This window comes from Hordeum vulgare, chromosome 4H, assembly GCF_904849725.1.
Source record: "Hordeum vulgare subsp. vulgare chromosome 4H, MorexV3_pseudomolecules_assembly, whole genome shotgun sequence".
In the NCBI taxonomy this organism is placed as follows: domain Eukaryota; kingdom Viridiplantae; phylum Streptophyta; class Magnoliopsida; order Poales; family Poaceae; genus Hordeum; species Hordeum vulgare.
The window spans coordinates 432721326-432741291 of NC_058521.1; positions in this window are offsets into that span (position 1 = coordinate 432721326).

Sequence of the window (19966 nt, forward strand, 5' to 3'; positions counted from 1 at the left end):
GAAGTCTCAGTACTGTTCCTCCACTATGTACTCGGGGTACCAGCGGTAACCGCACACCGACATCACCCTGACCAGCATGGCCGTATGACCCGGCACATCAATGCACCTGGTTAGACGGACCACCTGACGAGAAGGACGGCCAGGCATCTGAAAATAGAGAGTAATGCAAAAGCATTAGAGCTCTGAATGCAAAATTGGGCAGCATAACGGCTGTAAATGCTCAAAAACAAATTTTGAGACAACCCAAAAATAGAATAGCATAACCACTCAACTATCAAGTTCAATTCTCCGATCATCAAACTTACTTCCTTTATCATAAAAGAAACCCAATATAACTCTCGACCCGTAGTCTTATAATCTACGGATCAGAAACACGAGCCTAGAAGAAGATGAGTAACCTAGTCCTTAATTCCCGCAGAAAAGACGAGGATGACCAGAATAGAATACTTGAGAAGAGAACAAGAGTCTTACGTTACCTTCCACAAACAATTCCCTTATATATAACTAAAGCAATTCTAGACTCAACTTCGACCAGTTTGGCTTAGTAGTCCTACAGTCAGTCAGGCTTTGATACCAACGCTGTCGGGACCGCGATCCTAAGCCATAGGAATCCAGCCTGTAACACATCGCATCTCTTTGCGGTCTCACGCACGGTTAATCCCACGGCTACAGCCTTACCTTAGTCGGGACCGTTTGCGCCTTTTGACTCACGTATGCAATTGTGTCGCTAGCAATCCAATGACAGAGAACCCGGATCGACATGTCTAGTCATAAACCAAAGTGGCAGTTCTGCACAAGGACAGGCATACATGACCCGGCAAAGCAGGTGTCGGTCACCAGTGAATGTAGACGAGTCGTAGCAAGCTACAAGGACTCCATTACATCGCGTGACATTTCCCCAAAGGGGACGGACACAGCAGCTAAGGAGGACACATGCCGGTCAACCAATGTGTCCAGAGCAGTAGCGAGCTACCATGGCTCGTTGGATCACAAAGGGGCATTTCCCTGTAAAGAATACTACTAAAGTCTACGGCTAGGTAATCGAACCCCATACATATCAAGCATGACACACGTACGCATGACATACCGATATGTATAGATACATCGATGGCATCACAACATAACCATAAACATACAAGCTTTATTTAAGAGGCTCGGAAGAGCCACACACATAATATTACACAGTAAGGATCTCACGACCCATCATAGCGGTCATTCAGTTACAAGCCAGCGGAAGTATTTAAACTGTGTGAGTACAGACAGGTGAAACTAGGAGGCACATGGCCTGACTATACTACAGACCCAACCTAGGGCCAGATCGTAGCTGGGACACCAGCTACTCGTCGTCGTCGATGTCTAGGAAGAACCCTCCATTAGGGTCATTAACAACCTCTGCAACAATGATCAAGCAAACATGAGTACGGAGGTACCTAGCAAGACTTTAGGATAACTATCTACTCATGCAATGTATCAATAAGGAATTGTGGGGTTTCATGCGGAAAGCCAGCATTTGACTCGTGGCTAGACAACTTGCATTTTATAACAATTTTTGACAACTTGATTCCTCGCACACGAGTCCACTATAACCACAACAATACTCTATCGTGGAATCATTCCGTCTCCATACGGAAATGCCGTCCACGACATTCACGCTTATCTTGACAATTTTATGAGTAGCCATTGAAGTTATCTATGAACAACATATGTCTCCAAGTAGTCCATATCCGCGGACGCGGCTATTTGAATAGATCATAACCCTACAGGGGTGTACTTCTTCACACATGCTCTCACCACTTATCGCCATGTGCACGTCATGCACCTCGGCAACCTTCAAGCGGAAGCCCAGCGAGGGAGTCGGCCACGACCGTTAACCTCGCTGATACTTAGTCCAGGTCTATCGCCTATCTGAGGGTAACCCGCACGGAAGTCCGGCCGAGGTTTCCGCCACGGCACCAAACGATGTGCGCAGGGTTCCCAAGCCCACCATCCGGGTGCCACTTGGTACACCGTGGCACTGCCTACCGCATCACAGCCCACCTCTCAGGTCAGCGCTATGCACGGCCTCCAGCATGACTATAAACACCAGAAACTACTTGCAACTCCTGGACCGAGTACTAAGCGATTAATAAGTCGAGCGGGGTCATATTTTAGGGCCTAGCATCTGGTAGTATCTCATCTTGGATTACATACACAGAACTCAGTCCCTAAGGACGGTTCCAATGAAACAACCAGCCATGTACTCCTACATAGCCTTTCACTGGTACCTTTACCAAATCAGGTTCAACACACAACCTTTACTTACTGAACACATTCTCACAATTCTGTTCATCTCCCAGATGACAGACCATACACAACTCTAAGCATAACATGCATAGCAGGATAAGGCACATCATGGCTCAAGCAACTACCAGGAATGCTAGGTTGCAAGGTTCAGCTATTTACTGTGACAAGGAGAGGTCATGCAAAGGAGGTGGGTTCAACTAACGTGGCAAAAGCATTTGAAGCATTTGATCCTAATGCAATAAGTAAGTGCAGGAGGGATAACATGGGATTTATCGGGATGATCAAAATGGTTGCTTGCCTTGTTGCTCAGAGGAGGGACAATATCCGTGAGTCGGATATTCGGTGGAATCCGGAGGAGCGGAGCCTACCGAAAGGAATGGCAACAATCAATAACAAACATATGCAACAAGATGATGCATGAACATGGCATGAGGATGCAAGGTGGCATACTATTATAGCTAACATTTTATTAGGTTTGAAGTTGATTTGAATTAAACTCAAATATCACTTCAAACGAGGTATTCTCGAATACCATTTTAACTGATTCGAGCTGATGCTCAGATCTACTTGCAATTTTACATGCATGGAAATGACATGTTAAGTTGCTGGTTTGTGATTGAACAATGTTTGTCCATATCATTTGAATTGGAATTCAAATGATTTCCAAATTCCATCTCCAAAGTATTTATGAAATTTAACTTATTCATTATTCTATATGTTTGGGTCCAGTTACATTTTCAAACATGTTTGAAAATGACATATTCAGATTCCTTGGATTTTTCTAATACTTTTTCATATATAAATTATTTTCATTGGAGTTACAGATTAATTTCTATGATTTTTAGAAGTTTTGGCATTTTTCTGGAATTCTTTTAAATCAGGAATTCACTTATTGCGTCATAACTACATCATCATGGAGTCTGCAAGTCAACTGACCTGATCAGGTCAAACCTGACAGGGGGACCCACTGGTCAGCGTCTCAGGAGCTAATCCCGCACTGACCAGCCCCTAAGTGGGTTTGACTTGGCCTGGGGCCCACTGTCAGCGAGTGCTTAGCGGTAAAACACCAGGGTTAGGTCGGCCACGTCATCCCCCGCCGGAGACTGACCGGTGGCGACCAGATCCGCGGCGGAACTTCGCCGGAGACGTGCTAGCTCGTGCTGTGGTGCTCGGAAACGGTTGTCGAGAGCACTGGGATGATCCCCAGGCTCGCCCTCATCCAGCACTGGCCTCAGGGAGGGCTATGGGTGGCTAGAGCAAGCCGGCGACGAGCCGAGGGGGCTGCCGGAGCTCGGGTTCGTTGGTCCAGTGAGTAGGGGGCATGAATCCGAGGAGAAGAAGAGGGGAAATGATCGCAGGCTCACGATGGAGGTGAAGCTAGGCTCAGACTGCTCGGGGAGGGGCTGTAGCCGGCGATCCACCGTCGATTTGCCGGCGGCCGAAGGTTGAAGACGATGGCGCTGGGGCGTTGCAGGGCTCGGGGAAGCTTCGGCCTTTGCAGGGAGAACCAGCTCGTCGAGGCGGAGCTACTGGTACACTCGGAAGGTTGTTCCAGCGGCTAGGGACACGGCAGCTCGAGCTCGAGCTCTGGGCAATGGCGGCAGGAGGCGGGAGGAGAGAACCCGAGAGGAGGGGGAAATGGAGCACGGGAACGGATAGAGACGAGCTCGGGGAGGATAACCATGCTGTCGCGCTGTCCTGGGGGGCACCGGAGGTCGCCACGGCGAAGCAGGAGGTGGAGGAGCCGCCGTGGTCGATCTCTCCTCTGCCAGAAGGCAGAGGAAAAAGACGACCCTGCCCCTGATGGGCTGGGCCTCCTCAGGCGACAGGTAGGGTTTTCTCCCCCTTTCTTTCTATTTTGTTTATGTTTTATTTATTGACATTGCTTTCCATTTATTTTGGCTTTACAAGCAAACTATAAATAGTTTGAAAATGCTGGGGTGTTAGTTGGAATATTTCCAATCACCCATAAAGTTTTCAGCATTTTTGGAAACTATATATTTTTGAATTCAAATTTAAAACTTGAAACGAGTAGTCTTTTGCATTTATTGAAAATGCCAAATGTATTAATAAAATGGTTTTCTTCATTGCTTATTTGTTTTCAGGAATTATCAGAAAAGTTGAACTTTTCTTGAGGCCATTTTGGGTTCATTGATTTGAATAAGTTTATAATTCCTTTGAATTTGAGAAGTGGCTAGGGTTTTTGAGTTTTCCTTCACCACTTGCTTTGTTCTTGTTGAAATTTTCTTAGATGCAATGCAAAGAAGATATGAGCACAATGCTAACTTGATTAGGGTTTCAGGGATGTGACACCTATTCGAGAGATATACCACATCATCATAATTTGTTAGAATATTCTACGTCCTTCACTTATATCTTTTGAGCTTAGCAGTTGCTCTAGTACTTAACTTATATCTTTTTTATCATGGTGGAATGGAGATTTTATAGAAATATTATGGTATCATTCTTCATTTATATTTATTTGAGAGCCAGACAAATAGTGATAGAAAGTCTCATGGGTCATAATACTAGATCAAAAATAATGAGTATCCAATGAATAGTGATAAAAATCATCATGTAGCACATATAGAGAAGTTGTGGGTTAATGATATTGATGTGGTGATTTGAAAAAAGGTGTGAGTGCATTATTAGTAATTCAGATAGGTGTTGATATTAAGAGATGTTAAACTTCTTGTTCATCTAAAAAAATTAAAAAGTCATGGTGATGATGTGTGAGCATTTCCATTCCTCGTTGAAATCCTTCTGTTGTTTTGAGTCGGGGTCCTACGATGGTTAATTCCTACCAACCCTCCCCCTCGGGGCATGCGAGCAGTACTTTCATTTTTGATAAAACTAATAAAACTTTGCAATATGTATATGAGTTTTTCATGACTAATTTGACACCATGGACATACACACTCTCACCTCCTCCTTTTTGCTAGCCTCTTCGGTACCGTGGATTGCCCGATCGCACCTTGAGGATCGGTGCAAATTTCGTCGGTGCATCCAAACCCCGTGACATGACATGCTCTGTTGCACATAAAACATTTTTATATCCTCATCAAAACAGCCACCATATCTACCTATCATGGCATTTCCATAGCCATTGCAAGATATATTGTCATGCAAATGCCATCATCACTTCACATGAGTAGTTCGTTCATCATCAAAATGCTTTGCATGATAATATAGAGATGACATGGGATTTGTGGCAAAGCCACCGTTCATCTGATTTTTTATACATGCCACGCTAGATCTTTGTGCATCCTGGTACACTGCTAGAGGCATTCATTCATAGTCATATAGTCCTATCAATTTTCATATTGAGTTGTAAGTAAAAAAAGTGTGATGATCATCATTATTAGAGCATTATCCTAGTGAGTAAGTAAAAATGGGGGAGACCAAATGAGCCCACCATAAGAAATAAAAAATGAGGGAAAAAGAGAGAAGGGACTTTCCTACTATCCTTTACCGCACTTGTGCCTCAAAGTGGCACCTTGTTTTTCATATATAGAGTCTCATGTTTTATCATTCATATGCTAGTGGGAATAACTTTTTTATAAACCTGGCTTGTATATTCCAATGACAGGTTTCCTCAAATGCTCGAGGTCTTAATGAGCAAGCAAATTGGATGCACACCCCACTTAGCTTGAGTGGAGCTTTCATACACTTATAGCTCTTGTGCACCATTTGCATGGCAATCCCTACTCCTCGCATTGATATCTCTGGACGGGCAGCTCCATAGCTCATTGGTACGCCTAGTTGATGTGAGACTATCTTCTCCACTTTTATCCCTATGAAACCTACCACCATATTATATTCCACCTTTATACCATGTACAATGGTTCACATTCATGTATTGTGTCAAGAATAAAAAGTTGATGTATATTGAAGAAATGGTCCAATTGCTTGACTTGAACACTGTGGTGCCTGACATTTGTATTAATGTGGTGAAGATCGAGCCATGCCTTGCTAATATAATAAAGATGGATGGGGGGCAAAACAATCTTTGAGAATCATACACTTTGAAAGATTAATAATTTGCTGCTTATACATATTAGTATTGCTATATGTTAATGTTTGTTAATTCATCATTTCTCAATGAGCATACATGCATAAGGTTACATCATGGATAGCATGTCACATCAAAAATTCTATTTTTATCATTTAGCTACTCGAGGACGAGCAGGAATTAAGCTTGGGGATGCTTTATACGTCTCCAATGTATCTATAATTTTTTATTGTTCCATGTTGATATATTATCATTCTAGAATACTTTTGGGGTATTTATTTATCATTTTATATTATTTTTTAGCACTAACCAATTGACCCAGTACCGAGTGACAGTTGATGTTTTCTGCATGTTTTTCACTTTGCAGATTTTCCATAGCAAACGAGGTCCAATTACCCTCAAACTTTTTGGTGATTTTTTGTGGACCAAAAGAAGACCAACGAGCATTAGAAGAACGTTGGAGGCCTCATGAGGGGCCCACAAGCCAACACGATGCAGCCTAGGGTGCACCCTGATGGCTTGTGCCACCCTCGTGGCCCTCCCGGCTCCATTTTTTGCTTGAAAATGTTCATCTACCATAAAAACACCAGATGGAGTCTCGAAGCACTCTTTACGCCACTGCAAGTCTCTGTTCCAACGGGAGGCCATCTGGAGCTCCGTTCTGCCACCCTATCGAAGGGCGGATCAATCACGGAGGGCCTCTTCATCAACCTTTCATCCCTCACGATGATGTGTGAGTAGTTAACCACAAACATACGGGTTCATAGTCAGTACCTAGATGGTAATCTATATCTTTGGTCTTCAATAGAATGACCATCGCATCTTTGCTTTGATCCATACGATGTAATTCCTTTTGTGTGGAGCGTTTGTTGGGACCCGATGAATTGTGGGTTTATGTTCAGATTATTCATGATAAATATTTGAGTCACCTCTGAATACTTCTATGATTCTTATGTGCATGAATATTATAGCTTCATAACTCTCTCCGGTCTATTGAAATAGTTTAGCCAACTAGATTGATGTTTCTTTGGTGAGAGAGGTGCATTGTGGTATGTTCAACCTGGCCAATTTCTATATCCCAGTGATATAAGGGGGAAATATGCATCGATGTGTTGCTTCTACTAAGGATAAAACGATGGGGTTTATTCATATTTCTTGAGTTTACTTTGTCTACATCATGTCATCGTTCTCCATGCATTACTCTATTTTACTTAATACTCTAGATGCATGCTAGATAGCAGTGGATGAATGAAGTAATAGTAATAGGTTCAGGAAGGAGTCGGCCTATTTTCTTATGGATGTGATGCGTATATACAGATGATCATTGTCATGAATATTGCATAACTATCCGCTTTCCTGTCAATTGCCCAACAGTAATTTGTTTACCCATCGTATGTTATTTTTAATGAGAGATGCCACTAGGGAAAGCTATGGCCCTCGGTCTATTCACAACGTATTGATAAAACTTTCATTACCTTTCTATTATTTACTTGTTTTAATTTTATCTTGCTATCTACAACTATCTACACACCTCACTTGCTTGCAAATAACAATACAAGAGGATTGACAAACCACTTGTCCGCGTTGGGTGCAAGTTGTTTGTTCTTTACTGTGCATCCGCTGAAGACGGTTGTGGTTGATATTCCTATTATTTTGATAAACCTTGGTTTCATAACTGAGAGAAATACTTCCCGCTTTGTGCTGCGATAACCCGTTCCTCTTTGTGGAAAATCCAACGCGAATCACGAGTATCAACTCCCCTTAGCCTTCCCCCATGATTCCCAGCCCCGGCGTCGACCTCGTCGTCGCATGGGCGCACTATGAACTGTGGGACGCCTATATAACGACGCTCCCCAAGCTCTCTCTCTCCCCCCTATGGACTCCCTCTCCACCTCCTAATCATGCGCCAGCACCACCCAAACCTCCCCTCAAGCTCTTTGTGCTCGTGAGAGACCAGAACCCCTCCGCCTCGGGTCACCGTCGATCTCTGGGTACAGCCCCTCTCCGGCCCTCATTCTTGTCCTAATGGTCCTCCCCTTCCCCCTAGCGCCATTCCCCCTCTTCACTGTGCACATTACAGTTGGAGGCAACTGGACCAAGCACCTCCCGAGCTCCTCCGCTGCGACCTCCTCGTTGTCGGTGACTCAAGGCACCCCGGCGACCAACTCCACCTCCTCTCGATCGGCGACAGCATCTTGGTTCCATCCCCTTCCTTTGAGCGCCTCGCCAATGCCCTAGTTGATGCTGGTGAGTTTGCCGCCCTTCTAGCCGGGAGGTTGACGACAATATAGGTGGCGCCAGCTCGTTAGTTCCCCACATCTCTCGCCGTCCTCTCTCTCTCTCTCTCTCTCTATCGAAGCCCAAGCACACGTGTCGGGTTTAAACCCAGGCACGCACGCGCGCCTGGCTTGCCTGGGCTGGTCTGGCCGACTGGGCCGGCTCGGTCAATCGTTTTGGCCCACTAGGGAGAGAGCCCTTTTCCTTTTTAAAATTTTTGGCATTTCCAAAAATTATACATAATAGAATACTTGTTCAAATTCAAAAATTCCACTTCCTAAATTCTTGTAATATTCTAAGCTATTTAATTGTGCCACTTGTGCAATTTTTTAAGAAAGTTTTATACACTGTTTTATTTAAAAACCTTGCTTTGAATATTTTAAATCTCTTTTAAAATACTTTTCACCATTTTTTACACTCCAAAACCAAAACCTAATATTTTTTATAAAACAAGTATTCGCCCTAGTATTTTACAAAAATTGCTTGACATTTTTCTTAGTGCTATATTTTCCCTATTTTTGTCATGGTCTTATTTTTCCCATTATTATCGCAACGATAGATTGCGTTGTTGATGAAGAAGTTGGACCAGAAGACATTGAAGACCTCGAAGAATTTTTTGAGCCATGCAAGCATCCCATTGACCATGACTTGGAACCATTTTTTTATGCATGTCATATAGCACTTTACTTCGTTGTATTTGAATCATGGTGAATGGGTGACCACCTTGGTGGGTTATCTCCCGTAACTCCTCATTGATAATTGCACTTAGCATGACCCTACCTTCCTATGAGGGTTGTGCGGGTGGGAAGTAGTTAGAATGCTATTTAGCTGCTACGCAGATGGGATGGGAGTATGCACGGTGACGAGAATGACATGATATAAAAGACTTCTCGAAAACCCCATCGGGTGCCACTAATTCCCAAGGAAGATGGTTTTGAGTTAGGTAACCACTTGAAAAAAAGTGGTGTACCGAGGCAAGATGTGTGTGTGTTTTTCAAAATGGATTAGATTTAAGATGTGATGGACGTCCCCACCTTACATGCGCAACCATGATACCCCTTGTGGGACGGGGCTTTGTTGATTACTTTGGTCGATACTAGCACAGAGCCTGCATTACTAGTGGAGGGAGTGACGTGGTCACTCTCGATATGGGGTCGTGCCGAAAAGGACGACCATGGGTTGTTTCCGCACACACCCCGGGCAAACCGTTGCATGCCCTCGTGGGTGATACATGTGATGTACATCACGAGGGATGGCACCAACGAGTGGACCCTTTGTTAGTATCATCATGGGAAAGGCATTGTTCGTGTACTTACATTGGGTATGGAAAATACCACGAGTTGTGGATTGACACGGAAGTTTCCCGAGTCTTGTGGGTAAAGTGTGCAACCTTTGTAGAGTATAAAACTATTAGAATAGCCATGTCCATGGTCATGGGCAATTGGTGGTCTTGCTTAGGCTATGTCTAGATGTTTTCATAAACTTGGTGTGTGTGTGTGGGCGAGAAAGATGATAGTGTGAGAAAGATGATGCTTGAGTTAAGTCAGATGACATGACATTATAAATGAATAGGAGATGTTCAATCCCTATTTATATTGATATTTATAACTTGTTCCTATGGATATCAGTTACCTCATGGTGTATGCCTTCATAAGACGTTGATCATGTCATTGCACTACAAAAAATTAGCTTTCTGCAACTTACCTACTCAGTGCTATATCATGCATTGTTATTGCCTTGTTCCAAACATGGGTTGGTTGCGAGTACATTCGAAGTACTCATTGGCTTGCCACTTGGTATTTAACTGGCTGGGCATGGAAGAATATGAGTATGATGAATAGTTTGTTGGAGACGAACATGCGAACTAGGACACTTCCCAGTTAGAATTCATGTAGGGTTAAGGGAGATGGCATGGGTTCATGCTTCGAGTCAATATTTCCGCTGCTAGATATGTTTGGTGTGTTGGACTTTGAGGCCCTATATATGTAAGACTTGACCTTAATGGTCTTTATTTGCATCAGACAATATGTATGGATGTAAGACTCTCATTATTCAGCTTCTGTGTGTTTAGCGATCATTAATCTCTGGGATCACTGTACACGTGCATTCAGTGATTACGACTTATGAGTCGGGGTGCGCACACACTTTGTCACAAGTGACATGTAGTCCTTTAAATTTTGCCTCATCCAAAGAAACTGCACAGAGCAACTTGTGGTGGCTACATACTCGGTCTTGGTGGATGAGAGAGAAACATAATTTTGTTTCTTTGAAGACCAACTTACCAAAGAGCAACAAAGGAATTGGCAGCCTCCACAAGTTTACTTCCTCTCCACACATTCCCCCGCCCAATCCGAGTCCGAATATCCTATGATATCAAATGAAGTACCTTTGGCCTACCATAAGCCAAACTTTGGGCTATGAGCCAAATATCAAAAGATTCGCTTGACCGCCACAAAGTGGCTTTCCTTAGGTGTGGATAAAAATTGTGTGGAAATTCCCAGACTCAACATAATATCCGGTCTAGATGTAAAAGTATAAACCAAGGATCCAATCATGGAGAGGTATACCTTTTTCATCCACGGCTTTACCATTGGCATCACAATCAAGATGGCATTTCAGAAGCTTGGGAGTGTTGGCCTTGATTGTATTGAGATCATCCATCTTGAACCTCTTGAAAATGTCTTGAGTGTATTTTGCTTGGTTGATGAAGGTTCCTTGGCTTCGTTGCTTGACTTTGGATCCAAGGAAGAACTTCAACACTGAGAGCTTTGTTAGGAGAATCAAGGATAATATCATCAAAATATAGTTGGTATATGAACAAGTTTCCTTTAACCCTCTTCATGAAAAGAGTGGGATCGGTTTTCCCAATTTCAAACCCATGGTCTTGCAACGTCTCGATAAGGTGATCATACCACGCACATGTGGCTTGTTTAAGGCCATAGAGTGCCTTATCGAGAGTGTATACATGATTGGGGAACTTGGTGTCCTCGAACCCCGGGGTTGCTTGACATATACCAACTCCTTAAGGGGACCATTGAGAAATGCACTCTTCACATACATTTGATATAATTTCAAATCATGATGAGATGCATATGCAAGCAACATGGGAATAGATTCAAGGCGTGCAACAGGAGCAAAGGTTTCACTACAGTCGATACCCTCGACTTAGGAGTAGCCTTGTGCCACAAATCTAGCCTTGTTGTGAATGACGAAACCGTTCGCATCTTGCTTGTTCTTAAAGATCCATTTGGTTCCATTGACATTTTGATTCTCCTTAGGTCTTGGCACCAACCTCCACACTTTGTTGCACTTGATGTTGTTGAGTTCATCATGCATGGCTTCAAGCCACTCCATGTCCTCGAGTGCTTATTATACCTTTAGGGGTTCAATGCAAGAAACAAATGCATGATGTGCACACAAGTTTGTTAATTGACGACGAGAAGTTATCCGTTTATTTAAGCTTTCGCATACATTCTGGAAAACATGTTGTTTATGTTTAAGCTTGGAAGCAATCTTGGTGACTCTTCTTTCTAGAATCTCGTCCATGGAAAGTTGAGGAGCAACATTTTGACGACCTTGAGTGCCATCATGAGATTGCTCTTGACCTTGATCATGATCTTGCTCGGGGGTGGTAACTTGATCTTGGGAATCACTTGGTGTATCACCATCATCATGAGGTTGATCTTGCCCTTGATCTTGTTCACTTGGTTGAGGGCCTTCACTTTGTTCTTCGGAAGCGTGTGGGTCTTGCGTCGGTGTAGGTTCCAGTTGTGTGGAACATTGTCCTTCTCCTTCAGCCACAAGGGGTTCCTCAACGGGTAAGGAATGTCCCACACCCATTCTTCTTATGTTATGGCTTGGGGACGAATTTCATCACCTACATCACAAAGACAATTTTGCTCCACTTGGGAGCCATTATTTTCATCAAACTCCACTTACACTTACAACCAAGCACCTGAAAGTAATTGAGGTTAGGCTTGATGCCGGTAAGAATTTCATAAGGAGTCTTATTCAAGCCTTTATGTACGTAGAGCCGATTATATGCATGACATGTGGTGTTGATGGCCTTAGCCCAATAGTTGTAGGGAGATTTGAATTCTGCCATTATGGTCCTTGTCGCGTCCATCAACGTCCGATTCTACCTTTCCGCAACATCATTTTATTGAGGGGTATATGGTGCGGAGTATTGGCGGTTGATCCCCACATCACTAAGAAACTCATCCAAGGTGTAGTTCTTGAACTTGGTACCATTGTCACTTCTAATCATCAAGATCTTTGCTTCATGTTGTCGTCTAGCTTCATTGGCAAAGTCGATGAAGGTTTGTAGGGTTTCACTCTTCCTCTTGAAGAAGTATAGCCAAGTATATCTTGGGTAATCATCCACAACAACCAAGCAATACTTTCTTCTCCCAAGACTATCGAAATATGGAGGACCAAAAAGATCCATGTGAGGGGGTTCCAAGATCCTCTTCGAGTAGATGGTAGTCGTCAGCCGGTGAGTCGTCTCATGTAGCTTTCCTTTGATACAAGCACTGCAAGCACGATCTTTGGGAAAATTCACACATTTTTTCTCCATTAATGTGATCCCCTTTGAGGAGACTTTGCAAAGATCTCATATTGAGATGGTCTAGTCGGCGATGCCAAATCCATCCCACATCAACTTTAGCCATTAGTCAAGTTGCGGTCTTAGTGGGTCGCTCTAATTAGTTAACCACATAGAGGCCATTTTTGACACGCCCAACAAAGAATACTTTAAGAGTCTTGCTCCACAAAAGGGCCATGGTATCAACACCAAAGAAGGTACAAAAAACCATGTGTGCAAGTTCACGAACGGAAAGTAAATTGTATGCAAGGTCTCAACAAGCATGACATTCTCAACGGGTACGTCCGGAGAGATGACCACCTTTCCAAGAACCAATACCTTTGGACTTGTATCATGACCAAATGATACTTGAGTGGCCAATTATGAATTAGAATGAACATCCACCACCAAGTCCTTGCTTCCGGTCATATGATTTGTTGCTCCACTATCAAGCAACCACGACACTCCTCCGGAAGCAAACTCATACAAGAGATCAATGCTTGGATTTAGGAACCCATTCTTTAATGGATCCTTTCATGTTAATGATAAGGATCTTAGGAACCCAAATACACCATTCAATGTACTCATAAGAGGAACCAAAAAATTTGGCAAAACACACCCATCACTAGCGCGACATAAAACATAATATGGGTTATAGTTGTCGGCTTTGTTGAATGAGGTTTTTCCCTTCTTGGGATTACCACCCACAACCTTGTCCTTCTTCTTCTCACGAGTAACCTCCTCGGCTTTGACGAAGGTTTCCTTGAGCGGGGGAGGTTGCTTGGTCTTGACCTTCTTCTTCTTCTTGGACTTGGGTGCAACCCCAATTCCTTCCTTTCCAAATACTTCATTTTGATTTCTCAAAAGGTCATTAAGGTTCTTGTCACTTTGGATGCATGTCACAAGGCCTTTCTCAGGTTGCTCTTTCAACTTTGCATTCTCCTCCACAAGATTCAGATGCTCACAACAAGGGTTAGATGAATTAACATTATCAATTAAGATGAAAGGAGGACACATGGCTATTTCCTTAGTAAGTTTTACTTGGAGTTGATCATGAGACTATTTTAGAGAACCATGAGCACTCTTCAAGGCCATGTGAGCCTTGTCAAGTGTGGCAAATTTTCCATTGAGTCTATCATGGCCAACCTCAATTGCAACCTTTTTGGATTGGAGCACACAAGTAAGAACAAGAGAAGGATTGTGATATTTTCGTAATTTAGCAAGGTCATCGTTGTGTGACTCCTCAATAGTAAAATTAAGATATCGATCTTCCTCAAGTGCAATGGAAAGATCCGCTATCTCATCGGCATAGTATAGACTATGTCCCTCTAATTTAGATATGGTCTCTTCTTGAGACTCAATGAGATCATTAGCCTCACCTAGTTGTTCCGAGAGAGCAACAAAATGCTCCTTGGTCTCACCCTTGTTTTTTCTCATGAATTTATCAAAGGAATTTTCCTCAGCTTTTACCTCCTCTTTTTCATCACCACTATCCGTAGAAGAAGGCATAGTGGAAATTCTAGTTTTGATGTTGGAGGTTGCCTTCTTGGATGCCTTGGCCATAAGGCACTTGGCAATGTGGTTCTCGTTAGGGGAGTCGAAGAGAGACACCTCAATTGGAGAGGAAGATGCAATGGCTACCAAGGCCATTTCCATTACCTCACCACTTGCATCTTTTTTTAATATTAAGTGACAGTAGGAAAGGTTCCTACTGACTTTGTATTAATCACCGGTCATATAAGAGTTTTACATGGTGAGCTTACACTGGTCCGGCCCCTTACAACACCCTCAACCCGTGAGGTATACGTGTGAGGGGAGGTCAATCTACCCCTAATTTACAGAGTCTGAAAAAACTTCTATGAACTAGACTAGATATGGGTTAACCCTATAAGTTAAAAGTACCAAGTCCTTCTTGAATCTTTCCTTCCACATCTCAATCGTGGGGGGATCCTTTTGAAAAAATTCCCAATCCTTTCCTTCCAGATAATCCAAGCTGATGTAATGAATATTTCCATGAACATTGGGTGTGTCCACATCCTTTTTCCAGCATGCAATAGGTTGATCCTTGTGGCTCCACCATCCGGGGGGCTGAAGTTCATGCCCACTTTACCCCAACAGATTTTGCTGAACACACAATCGAAGAAAAGATGTTCAACCGTCTCCTCCTGTCCACTATCACAGAGTACACATTGAATATTATCACCCACGTGGTAATGTCTTCTTTTTAGCATATTTTTCATGTTGATTTTGTCCGCTAAAGGTAGCCAGGGAAATATTTTTCAGTTTCATGGTGCATCTCGACTTCCATATCATTTGATATGCTTTGTCCACCATGACGTTTTGAAAATAGAAGCGATAATACTTAGACAAGGTAAACTTAGCCCCCCAAACACACGTCCATGTATTTTGGCTAGTTATCTCAAGACCTAGGGGGTCGACATCTCTTGAAAATCCAGGACCTCTATTCTAGCATGTGGCAATAACGGCAGACGAAATCCATCCCTTAAAGAAGCAATCTTTTGCTTGATCGTAGAGCCGCATGATAGTTGGTCCTTGCCCCAATTATTGCTACATGATGCGCTAGTATCATTGCATATCCTGCTACACTGGTAGAGGCATACATTTGCATACATCATGGTAGTTTTCACTTGTCTTTATGTTGAGTACTTCTTATAAAGTGTGATGATCTTCTTTTTATTCATGTAAAACATAGGGTGTTGCCCTTAAGTGAGGAAAAGATCCCAAAGAGGACAAACACAAGATACCGAAGAGGACAAATGAGAGATAAAAAAGAAAGAGCCAAAGAGGCCACACAAAAATAAAAAGGAAAAGAGAAAATAAAGAAATAAAGAAATAAAAAGAGAGAAGGGGGAAACACTACTATTCCTTTTGAAAGATCCACACTCGTCATCCATTGCTATATTTGTCCTACATAGAGATTATCATTCATGCATAACTATGTGGGGACCCTTACACTATAGAACTTGGTTTGCATATTCCAATGATGAGCCTACTCAAATGAGATCTAGGTCTTAATGAGAAAACAAGTTGGATGCACCCCGCTAGTTCCATTGGAGAGCTTACCTTAGCTCGTATGTGCATCCATTACATGGCAATCCCTACTCCTCACATCATATCTATCATTTGGCTTTCTCTCGCCTATGGTTGTCCTCATTGATGTAAGCCTCTCACACCTTTTTGTATTCCTTCCCAATCATTATTATATTTGCCATCCTAAGTGCCAACATATCTTGCTTACGCTCATCCATTGCAGGAGTGCTCAAAGTCAAAAGGGAGAGGATCATTTTGACTTGTGCCTGACTACTGGTCTGGGGATGAGTAAAAATAAGATTCTGAAGGAGACCAAGTGTGAGGTTTAGTAGATTGAGTTCTCAGTTAATAAAATATTTTATGATCTCAACCCATCTCCCACTTCTCGCACGCAAACACCATTTGGAGACATTCGAGTAACGGACAGCGAGAGCTCTTGCACCTTTATGTTCTTACTTTGCTAAACTCAATACTAAATATAGACTCTTGCTTGTTATTGTCTTGACTTGAATTGCATATCTTACTTGTTTTACTTTGAAGTTCTTATATGTGTGTTAGAATGTCACCACAGAAATTATTTTGTTATCATTTATCTACTCGAGGACGAGCTGAAATTAATCTTGGGGATGCTGATATGTCCCAAACGTATCTATAATTTCTGCTTGTTCCATGATCTTTTGGGTGACATTGTTATATGTTTTGCTACACTTTTATACCATTTTACACATATTTGGACTAACCTACTAACTCAGTGCACCCAGTACCAGTTTCTGTCTGCTGATGTCTATTTTGCAGGGGCTTTTACCCTATTTTCCGAAGCCCGAAAAATTCCAGGAAAAATATATAAAAAATCAGCGTAACGGAAGCTTCGAGATCAGCAAAGATGGGCCAGAGGGGGCCACGGGCTGCCCAGGCGACCTACTGGCACGGCCTACCCCCTGGCCGCACCAGGAGGCCGTCTGGGTGGGCCCCACCTCCTCTCGTGCCCTCCTTTGGCCTATATTTAGACTCCCGAGAGGAAACCCTTCCACAACTTCCAGAATCGCGAATTTCTCCATCGTTCCCCCGCCGCAGCGCTTCCGAGATCGGGTGCGTCAGGAGACCTCTTCCCAGCACCCTGTCGGAGGGAGGATTGACCTCTGGGAGCTTCTCCACCTCCATGGACGCTCCCCGGACGTGTCGTGAGTACTCCTCCTTGGACCATGGGTCCATGACCAGTAGCTATGTGATATCTTCTCTCCAATCTTGTGCTTCAATGGTTAGTCCTTGTGAGCTGCCCTACATGATCAAGGCATCTATATAATTCTCTTGCTATTGCTATGCTCGGTTTGTTGGGATCCGATGGATTACGAGATTATGTTTAGATTATTATGAGTTCTATATTTGATTATCCTTTTATATCATGTTCCTCGGTGAATCATGCATGTTCTCCGTTGCTATTTATTGCTTTGGCCGAGTAGTAGATTGTAACGCCAAGAGGGAGCGTTATGCATGATTGTGGGTTCATGCCCCTCGATGTCTATCTTGAGTGACAGAAACATGAGACTAGGGGATATGTTGTTGCCACGAGGGAGAAAACAACGGTGCTTGTCACCATGGTTGCAAGGATTGTTTACCTTGCATGAAGGTTGAACAAAGAAGGAGCAGGGAAAGTAATAGTCTCACGAGTACCCTGAATAAATATCAGGTTATAAATCATCCTTCTATTTGTATCTCTATCAAGAAAGTCATGGAGAACCATGCTATCGTAATCTAGATATCTCTCGGGAAGAAGAATCTCTTCTTCCTCTTCCAGTCTAATAGGTATCTCAAAGTGTCTAGCCAGACGAGCAGCATAGATACCTCCATAGACAATGCCTTTAGAACGGTTCGTGTTCACCAGTTGAGCTACTATAGCGCCCAAGCTATAAGTTTTATCATTATAAAGGGCTTCGCGCAAGACCGCAAGATTTGGGGAACTAAGTGACCCAGCTTTCCCACGGCCAATCAAACATTTTCCCACAAATAGTGAGAAGTACCAAAGCATGGGAAAATGTATGCTAGCAGCTCTAGCACAAGACACTCCTCTCTCCTCTCCTACAGCGATAGTGTCGATGAAAGCTTCTAAGTCCCATGGACGAGGTTCATGAATATCCCCAACATAAGGTAATTTGCAAACATTGCAAAAATCCTGGAGTGACATGCACTAGGGGATATCATAAAGTTTGAACTCAACCATAGGATGATTCTTCCTTGGATAGAAGTTAAAGCTTTGTACGAAGATATTAGTGAGGAGGAGGTATTGCGGACACTTATCTGCAACAAAGGCGGTGAGGCCTGCGTTCTCCACCAAGTAGTAAAAGTCCTCATAAAGTCCGGCGGCGCGTAAGAACACATCGCTTGGCCACTCGCACGCTCGAACTTCTGCATCTCGAGGGACCGGATACTTGGGCTTCTTCTCACTTCCATCATCCTTGGGGTCACGGCTTGAAGAGCCTCTTAAGAACCTCCTCATATTTTCCCTTTTCTATCTCTGAAAATTTCTGAAATTTTTAGTGATTCTAAGGAAAAGTGAACAAGGCTCAATAAAACTCGTAGCAACTACTCCCACAAGTGCCTAGAGGCCATATTACGCATTAAAACTACTTGGGGCCAGCTAAAATTGGCATGCAAAGCTCAAGAACATGGTCACCAATGAAGCAAAAATAAGCGGAGTATAAGGCACTAGAGCAAAAACTAATGGGACCAATGGAGGAGTCACTTACCAAGGAGTAATTTCCCCCAAAACAGTTTGGAGAATGGTGCTTTGAGCAAGGAGATTGAAAATCCCAGCAAGAGGAGCAAGAACACGGGTTTGATCTGTGAAAAGAATTTTTCTGGAGGTAGGAGAAGTGGATGAGAGCTAGAACGAGTGGAGGGGGTGCATGTGGGCCCCACAAGCCTGCCAGCCCCAGCCAGGGGGGGTTGTCGGGCCTCCTCAGCTTGTGGCCCACTGGCGCATCCCCCAGACTAGCTATTCGCCTTAGTATTTTTCAAAAAATCCAGAAAAAATCATACTTGATTTTCAGGACGTTCGGAGTACTTTTATTTTCGGGGTACTTTTCTACGGGACGCTAAGACAAAAAACACGAAAAACTAAACTAAATCTATCATTTTCTTCTAAGCAACCGAAGGTGAAAGCTCGGAACAGAGGTTTGTGACTCCTCGATTCATCCATCTCATGGTCATCGAAAGAAATCCGTTAGTTAGGTTGATCAAGTCTCCTCGACAAACCTTTTCGAATCACAAAAGAGAACGGAGAATTTTCGAATAGCCACTAGGTCTCCTCAATGGGGATGTGTATCTCCCCAACAAGCAAATCATACTTCATCTTAACAAGAGGTATAGGGCATTCAAAGCTCCCAATAAGAATCGATGAAGTTTTTTCTATAGCATTGATGCAATGTACTCGATATTGTTTCTTCGGAAAGTGCACCGTATGCTCATTACCATTGACATGGAAAGTGACATTTCCTTTGTTGCAATCTATAACAGCCCCTGCAGTGTTTAAAAAGGGTCTTCCGGGGATGACCGCCATGGCATCGTCCTCGGGAATATCCAAGATAACAAAGTCTGTCAAGATAGTGACATTGGCAACCACGACAGGCACATCCTCGCAAATGCCGATAGGGAAAGCAGTTGATTTGTCGGCCATTTGCAAAGAGATTTCAGTGGGTGTCAACTTATCCAGTTCAAGTCTACGATAAAGAGAGAGAGGCATAACACTAACACCAGCTCCAAGG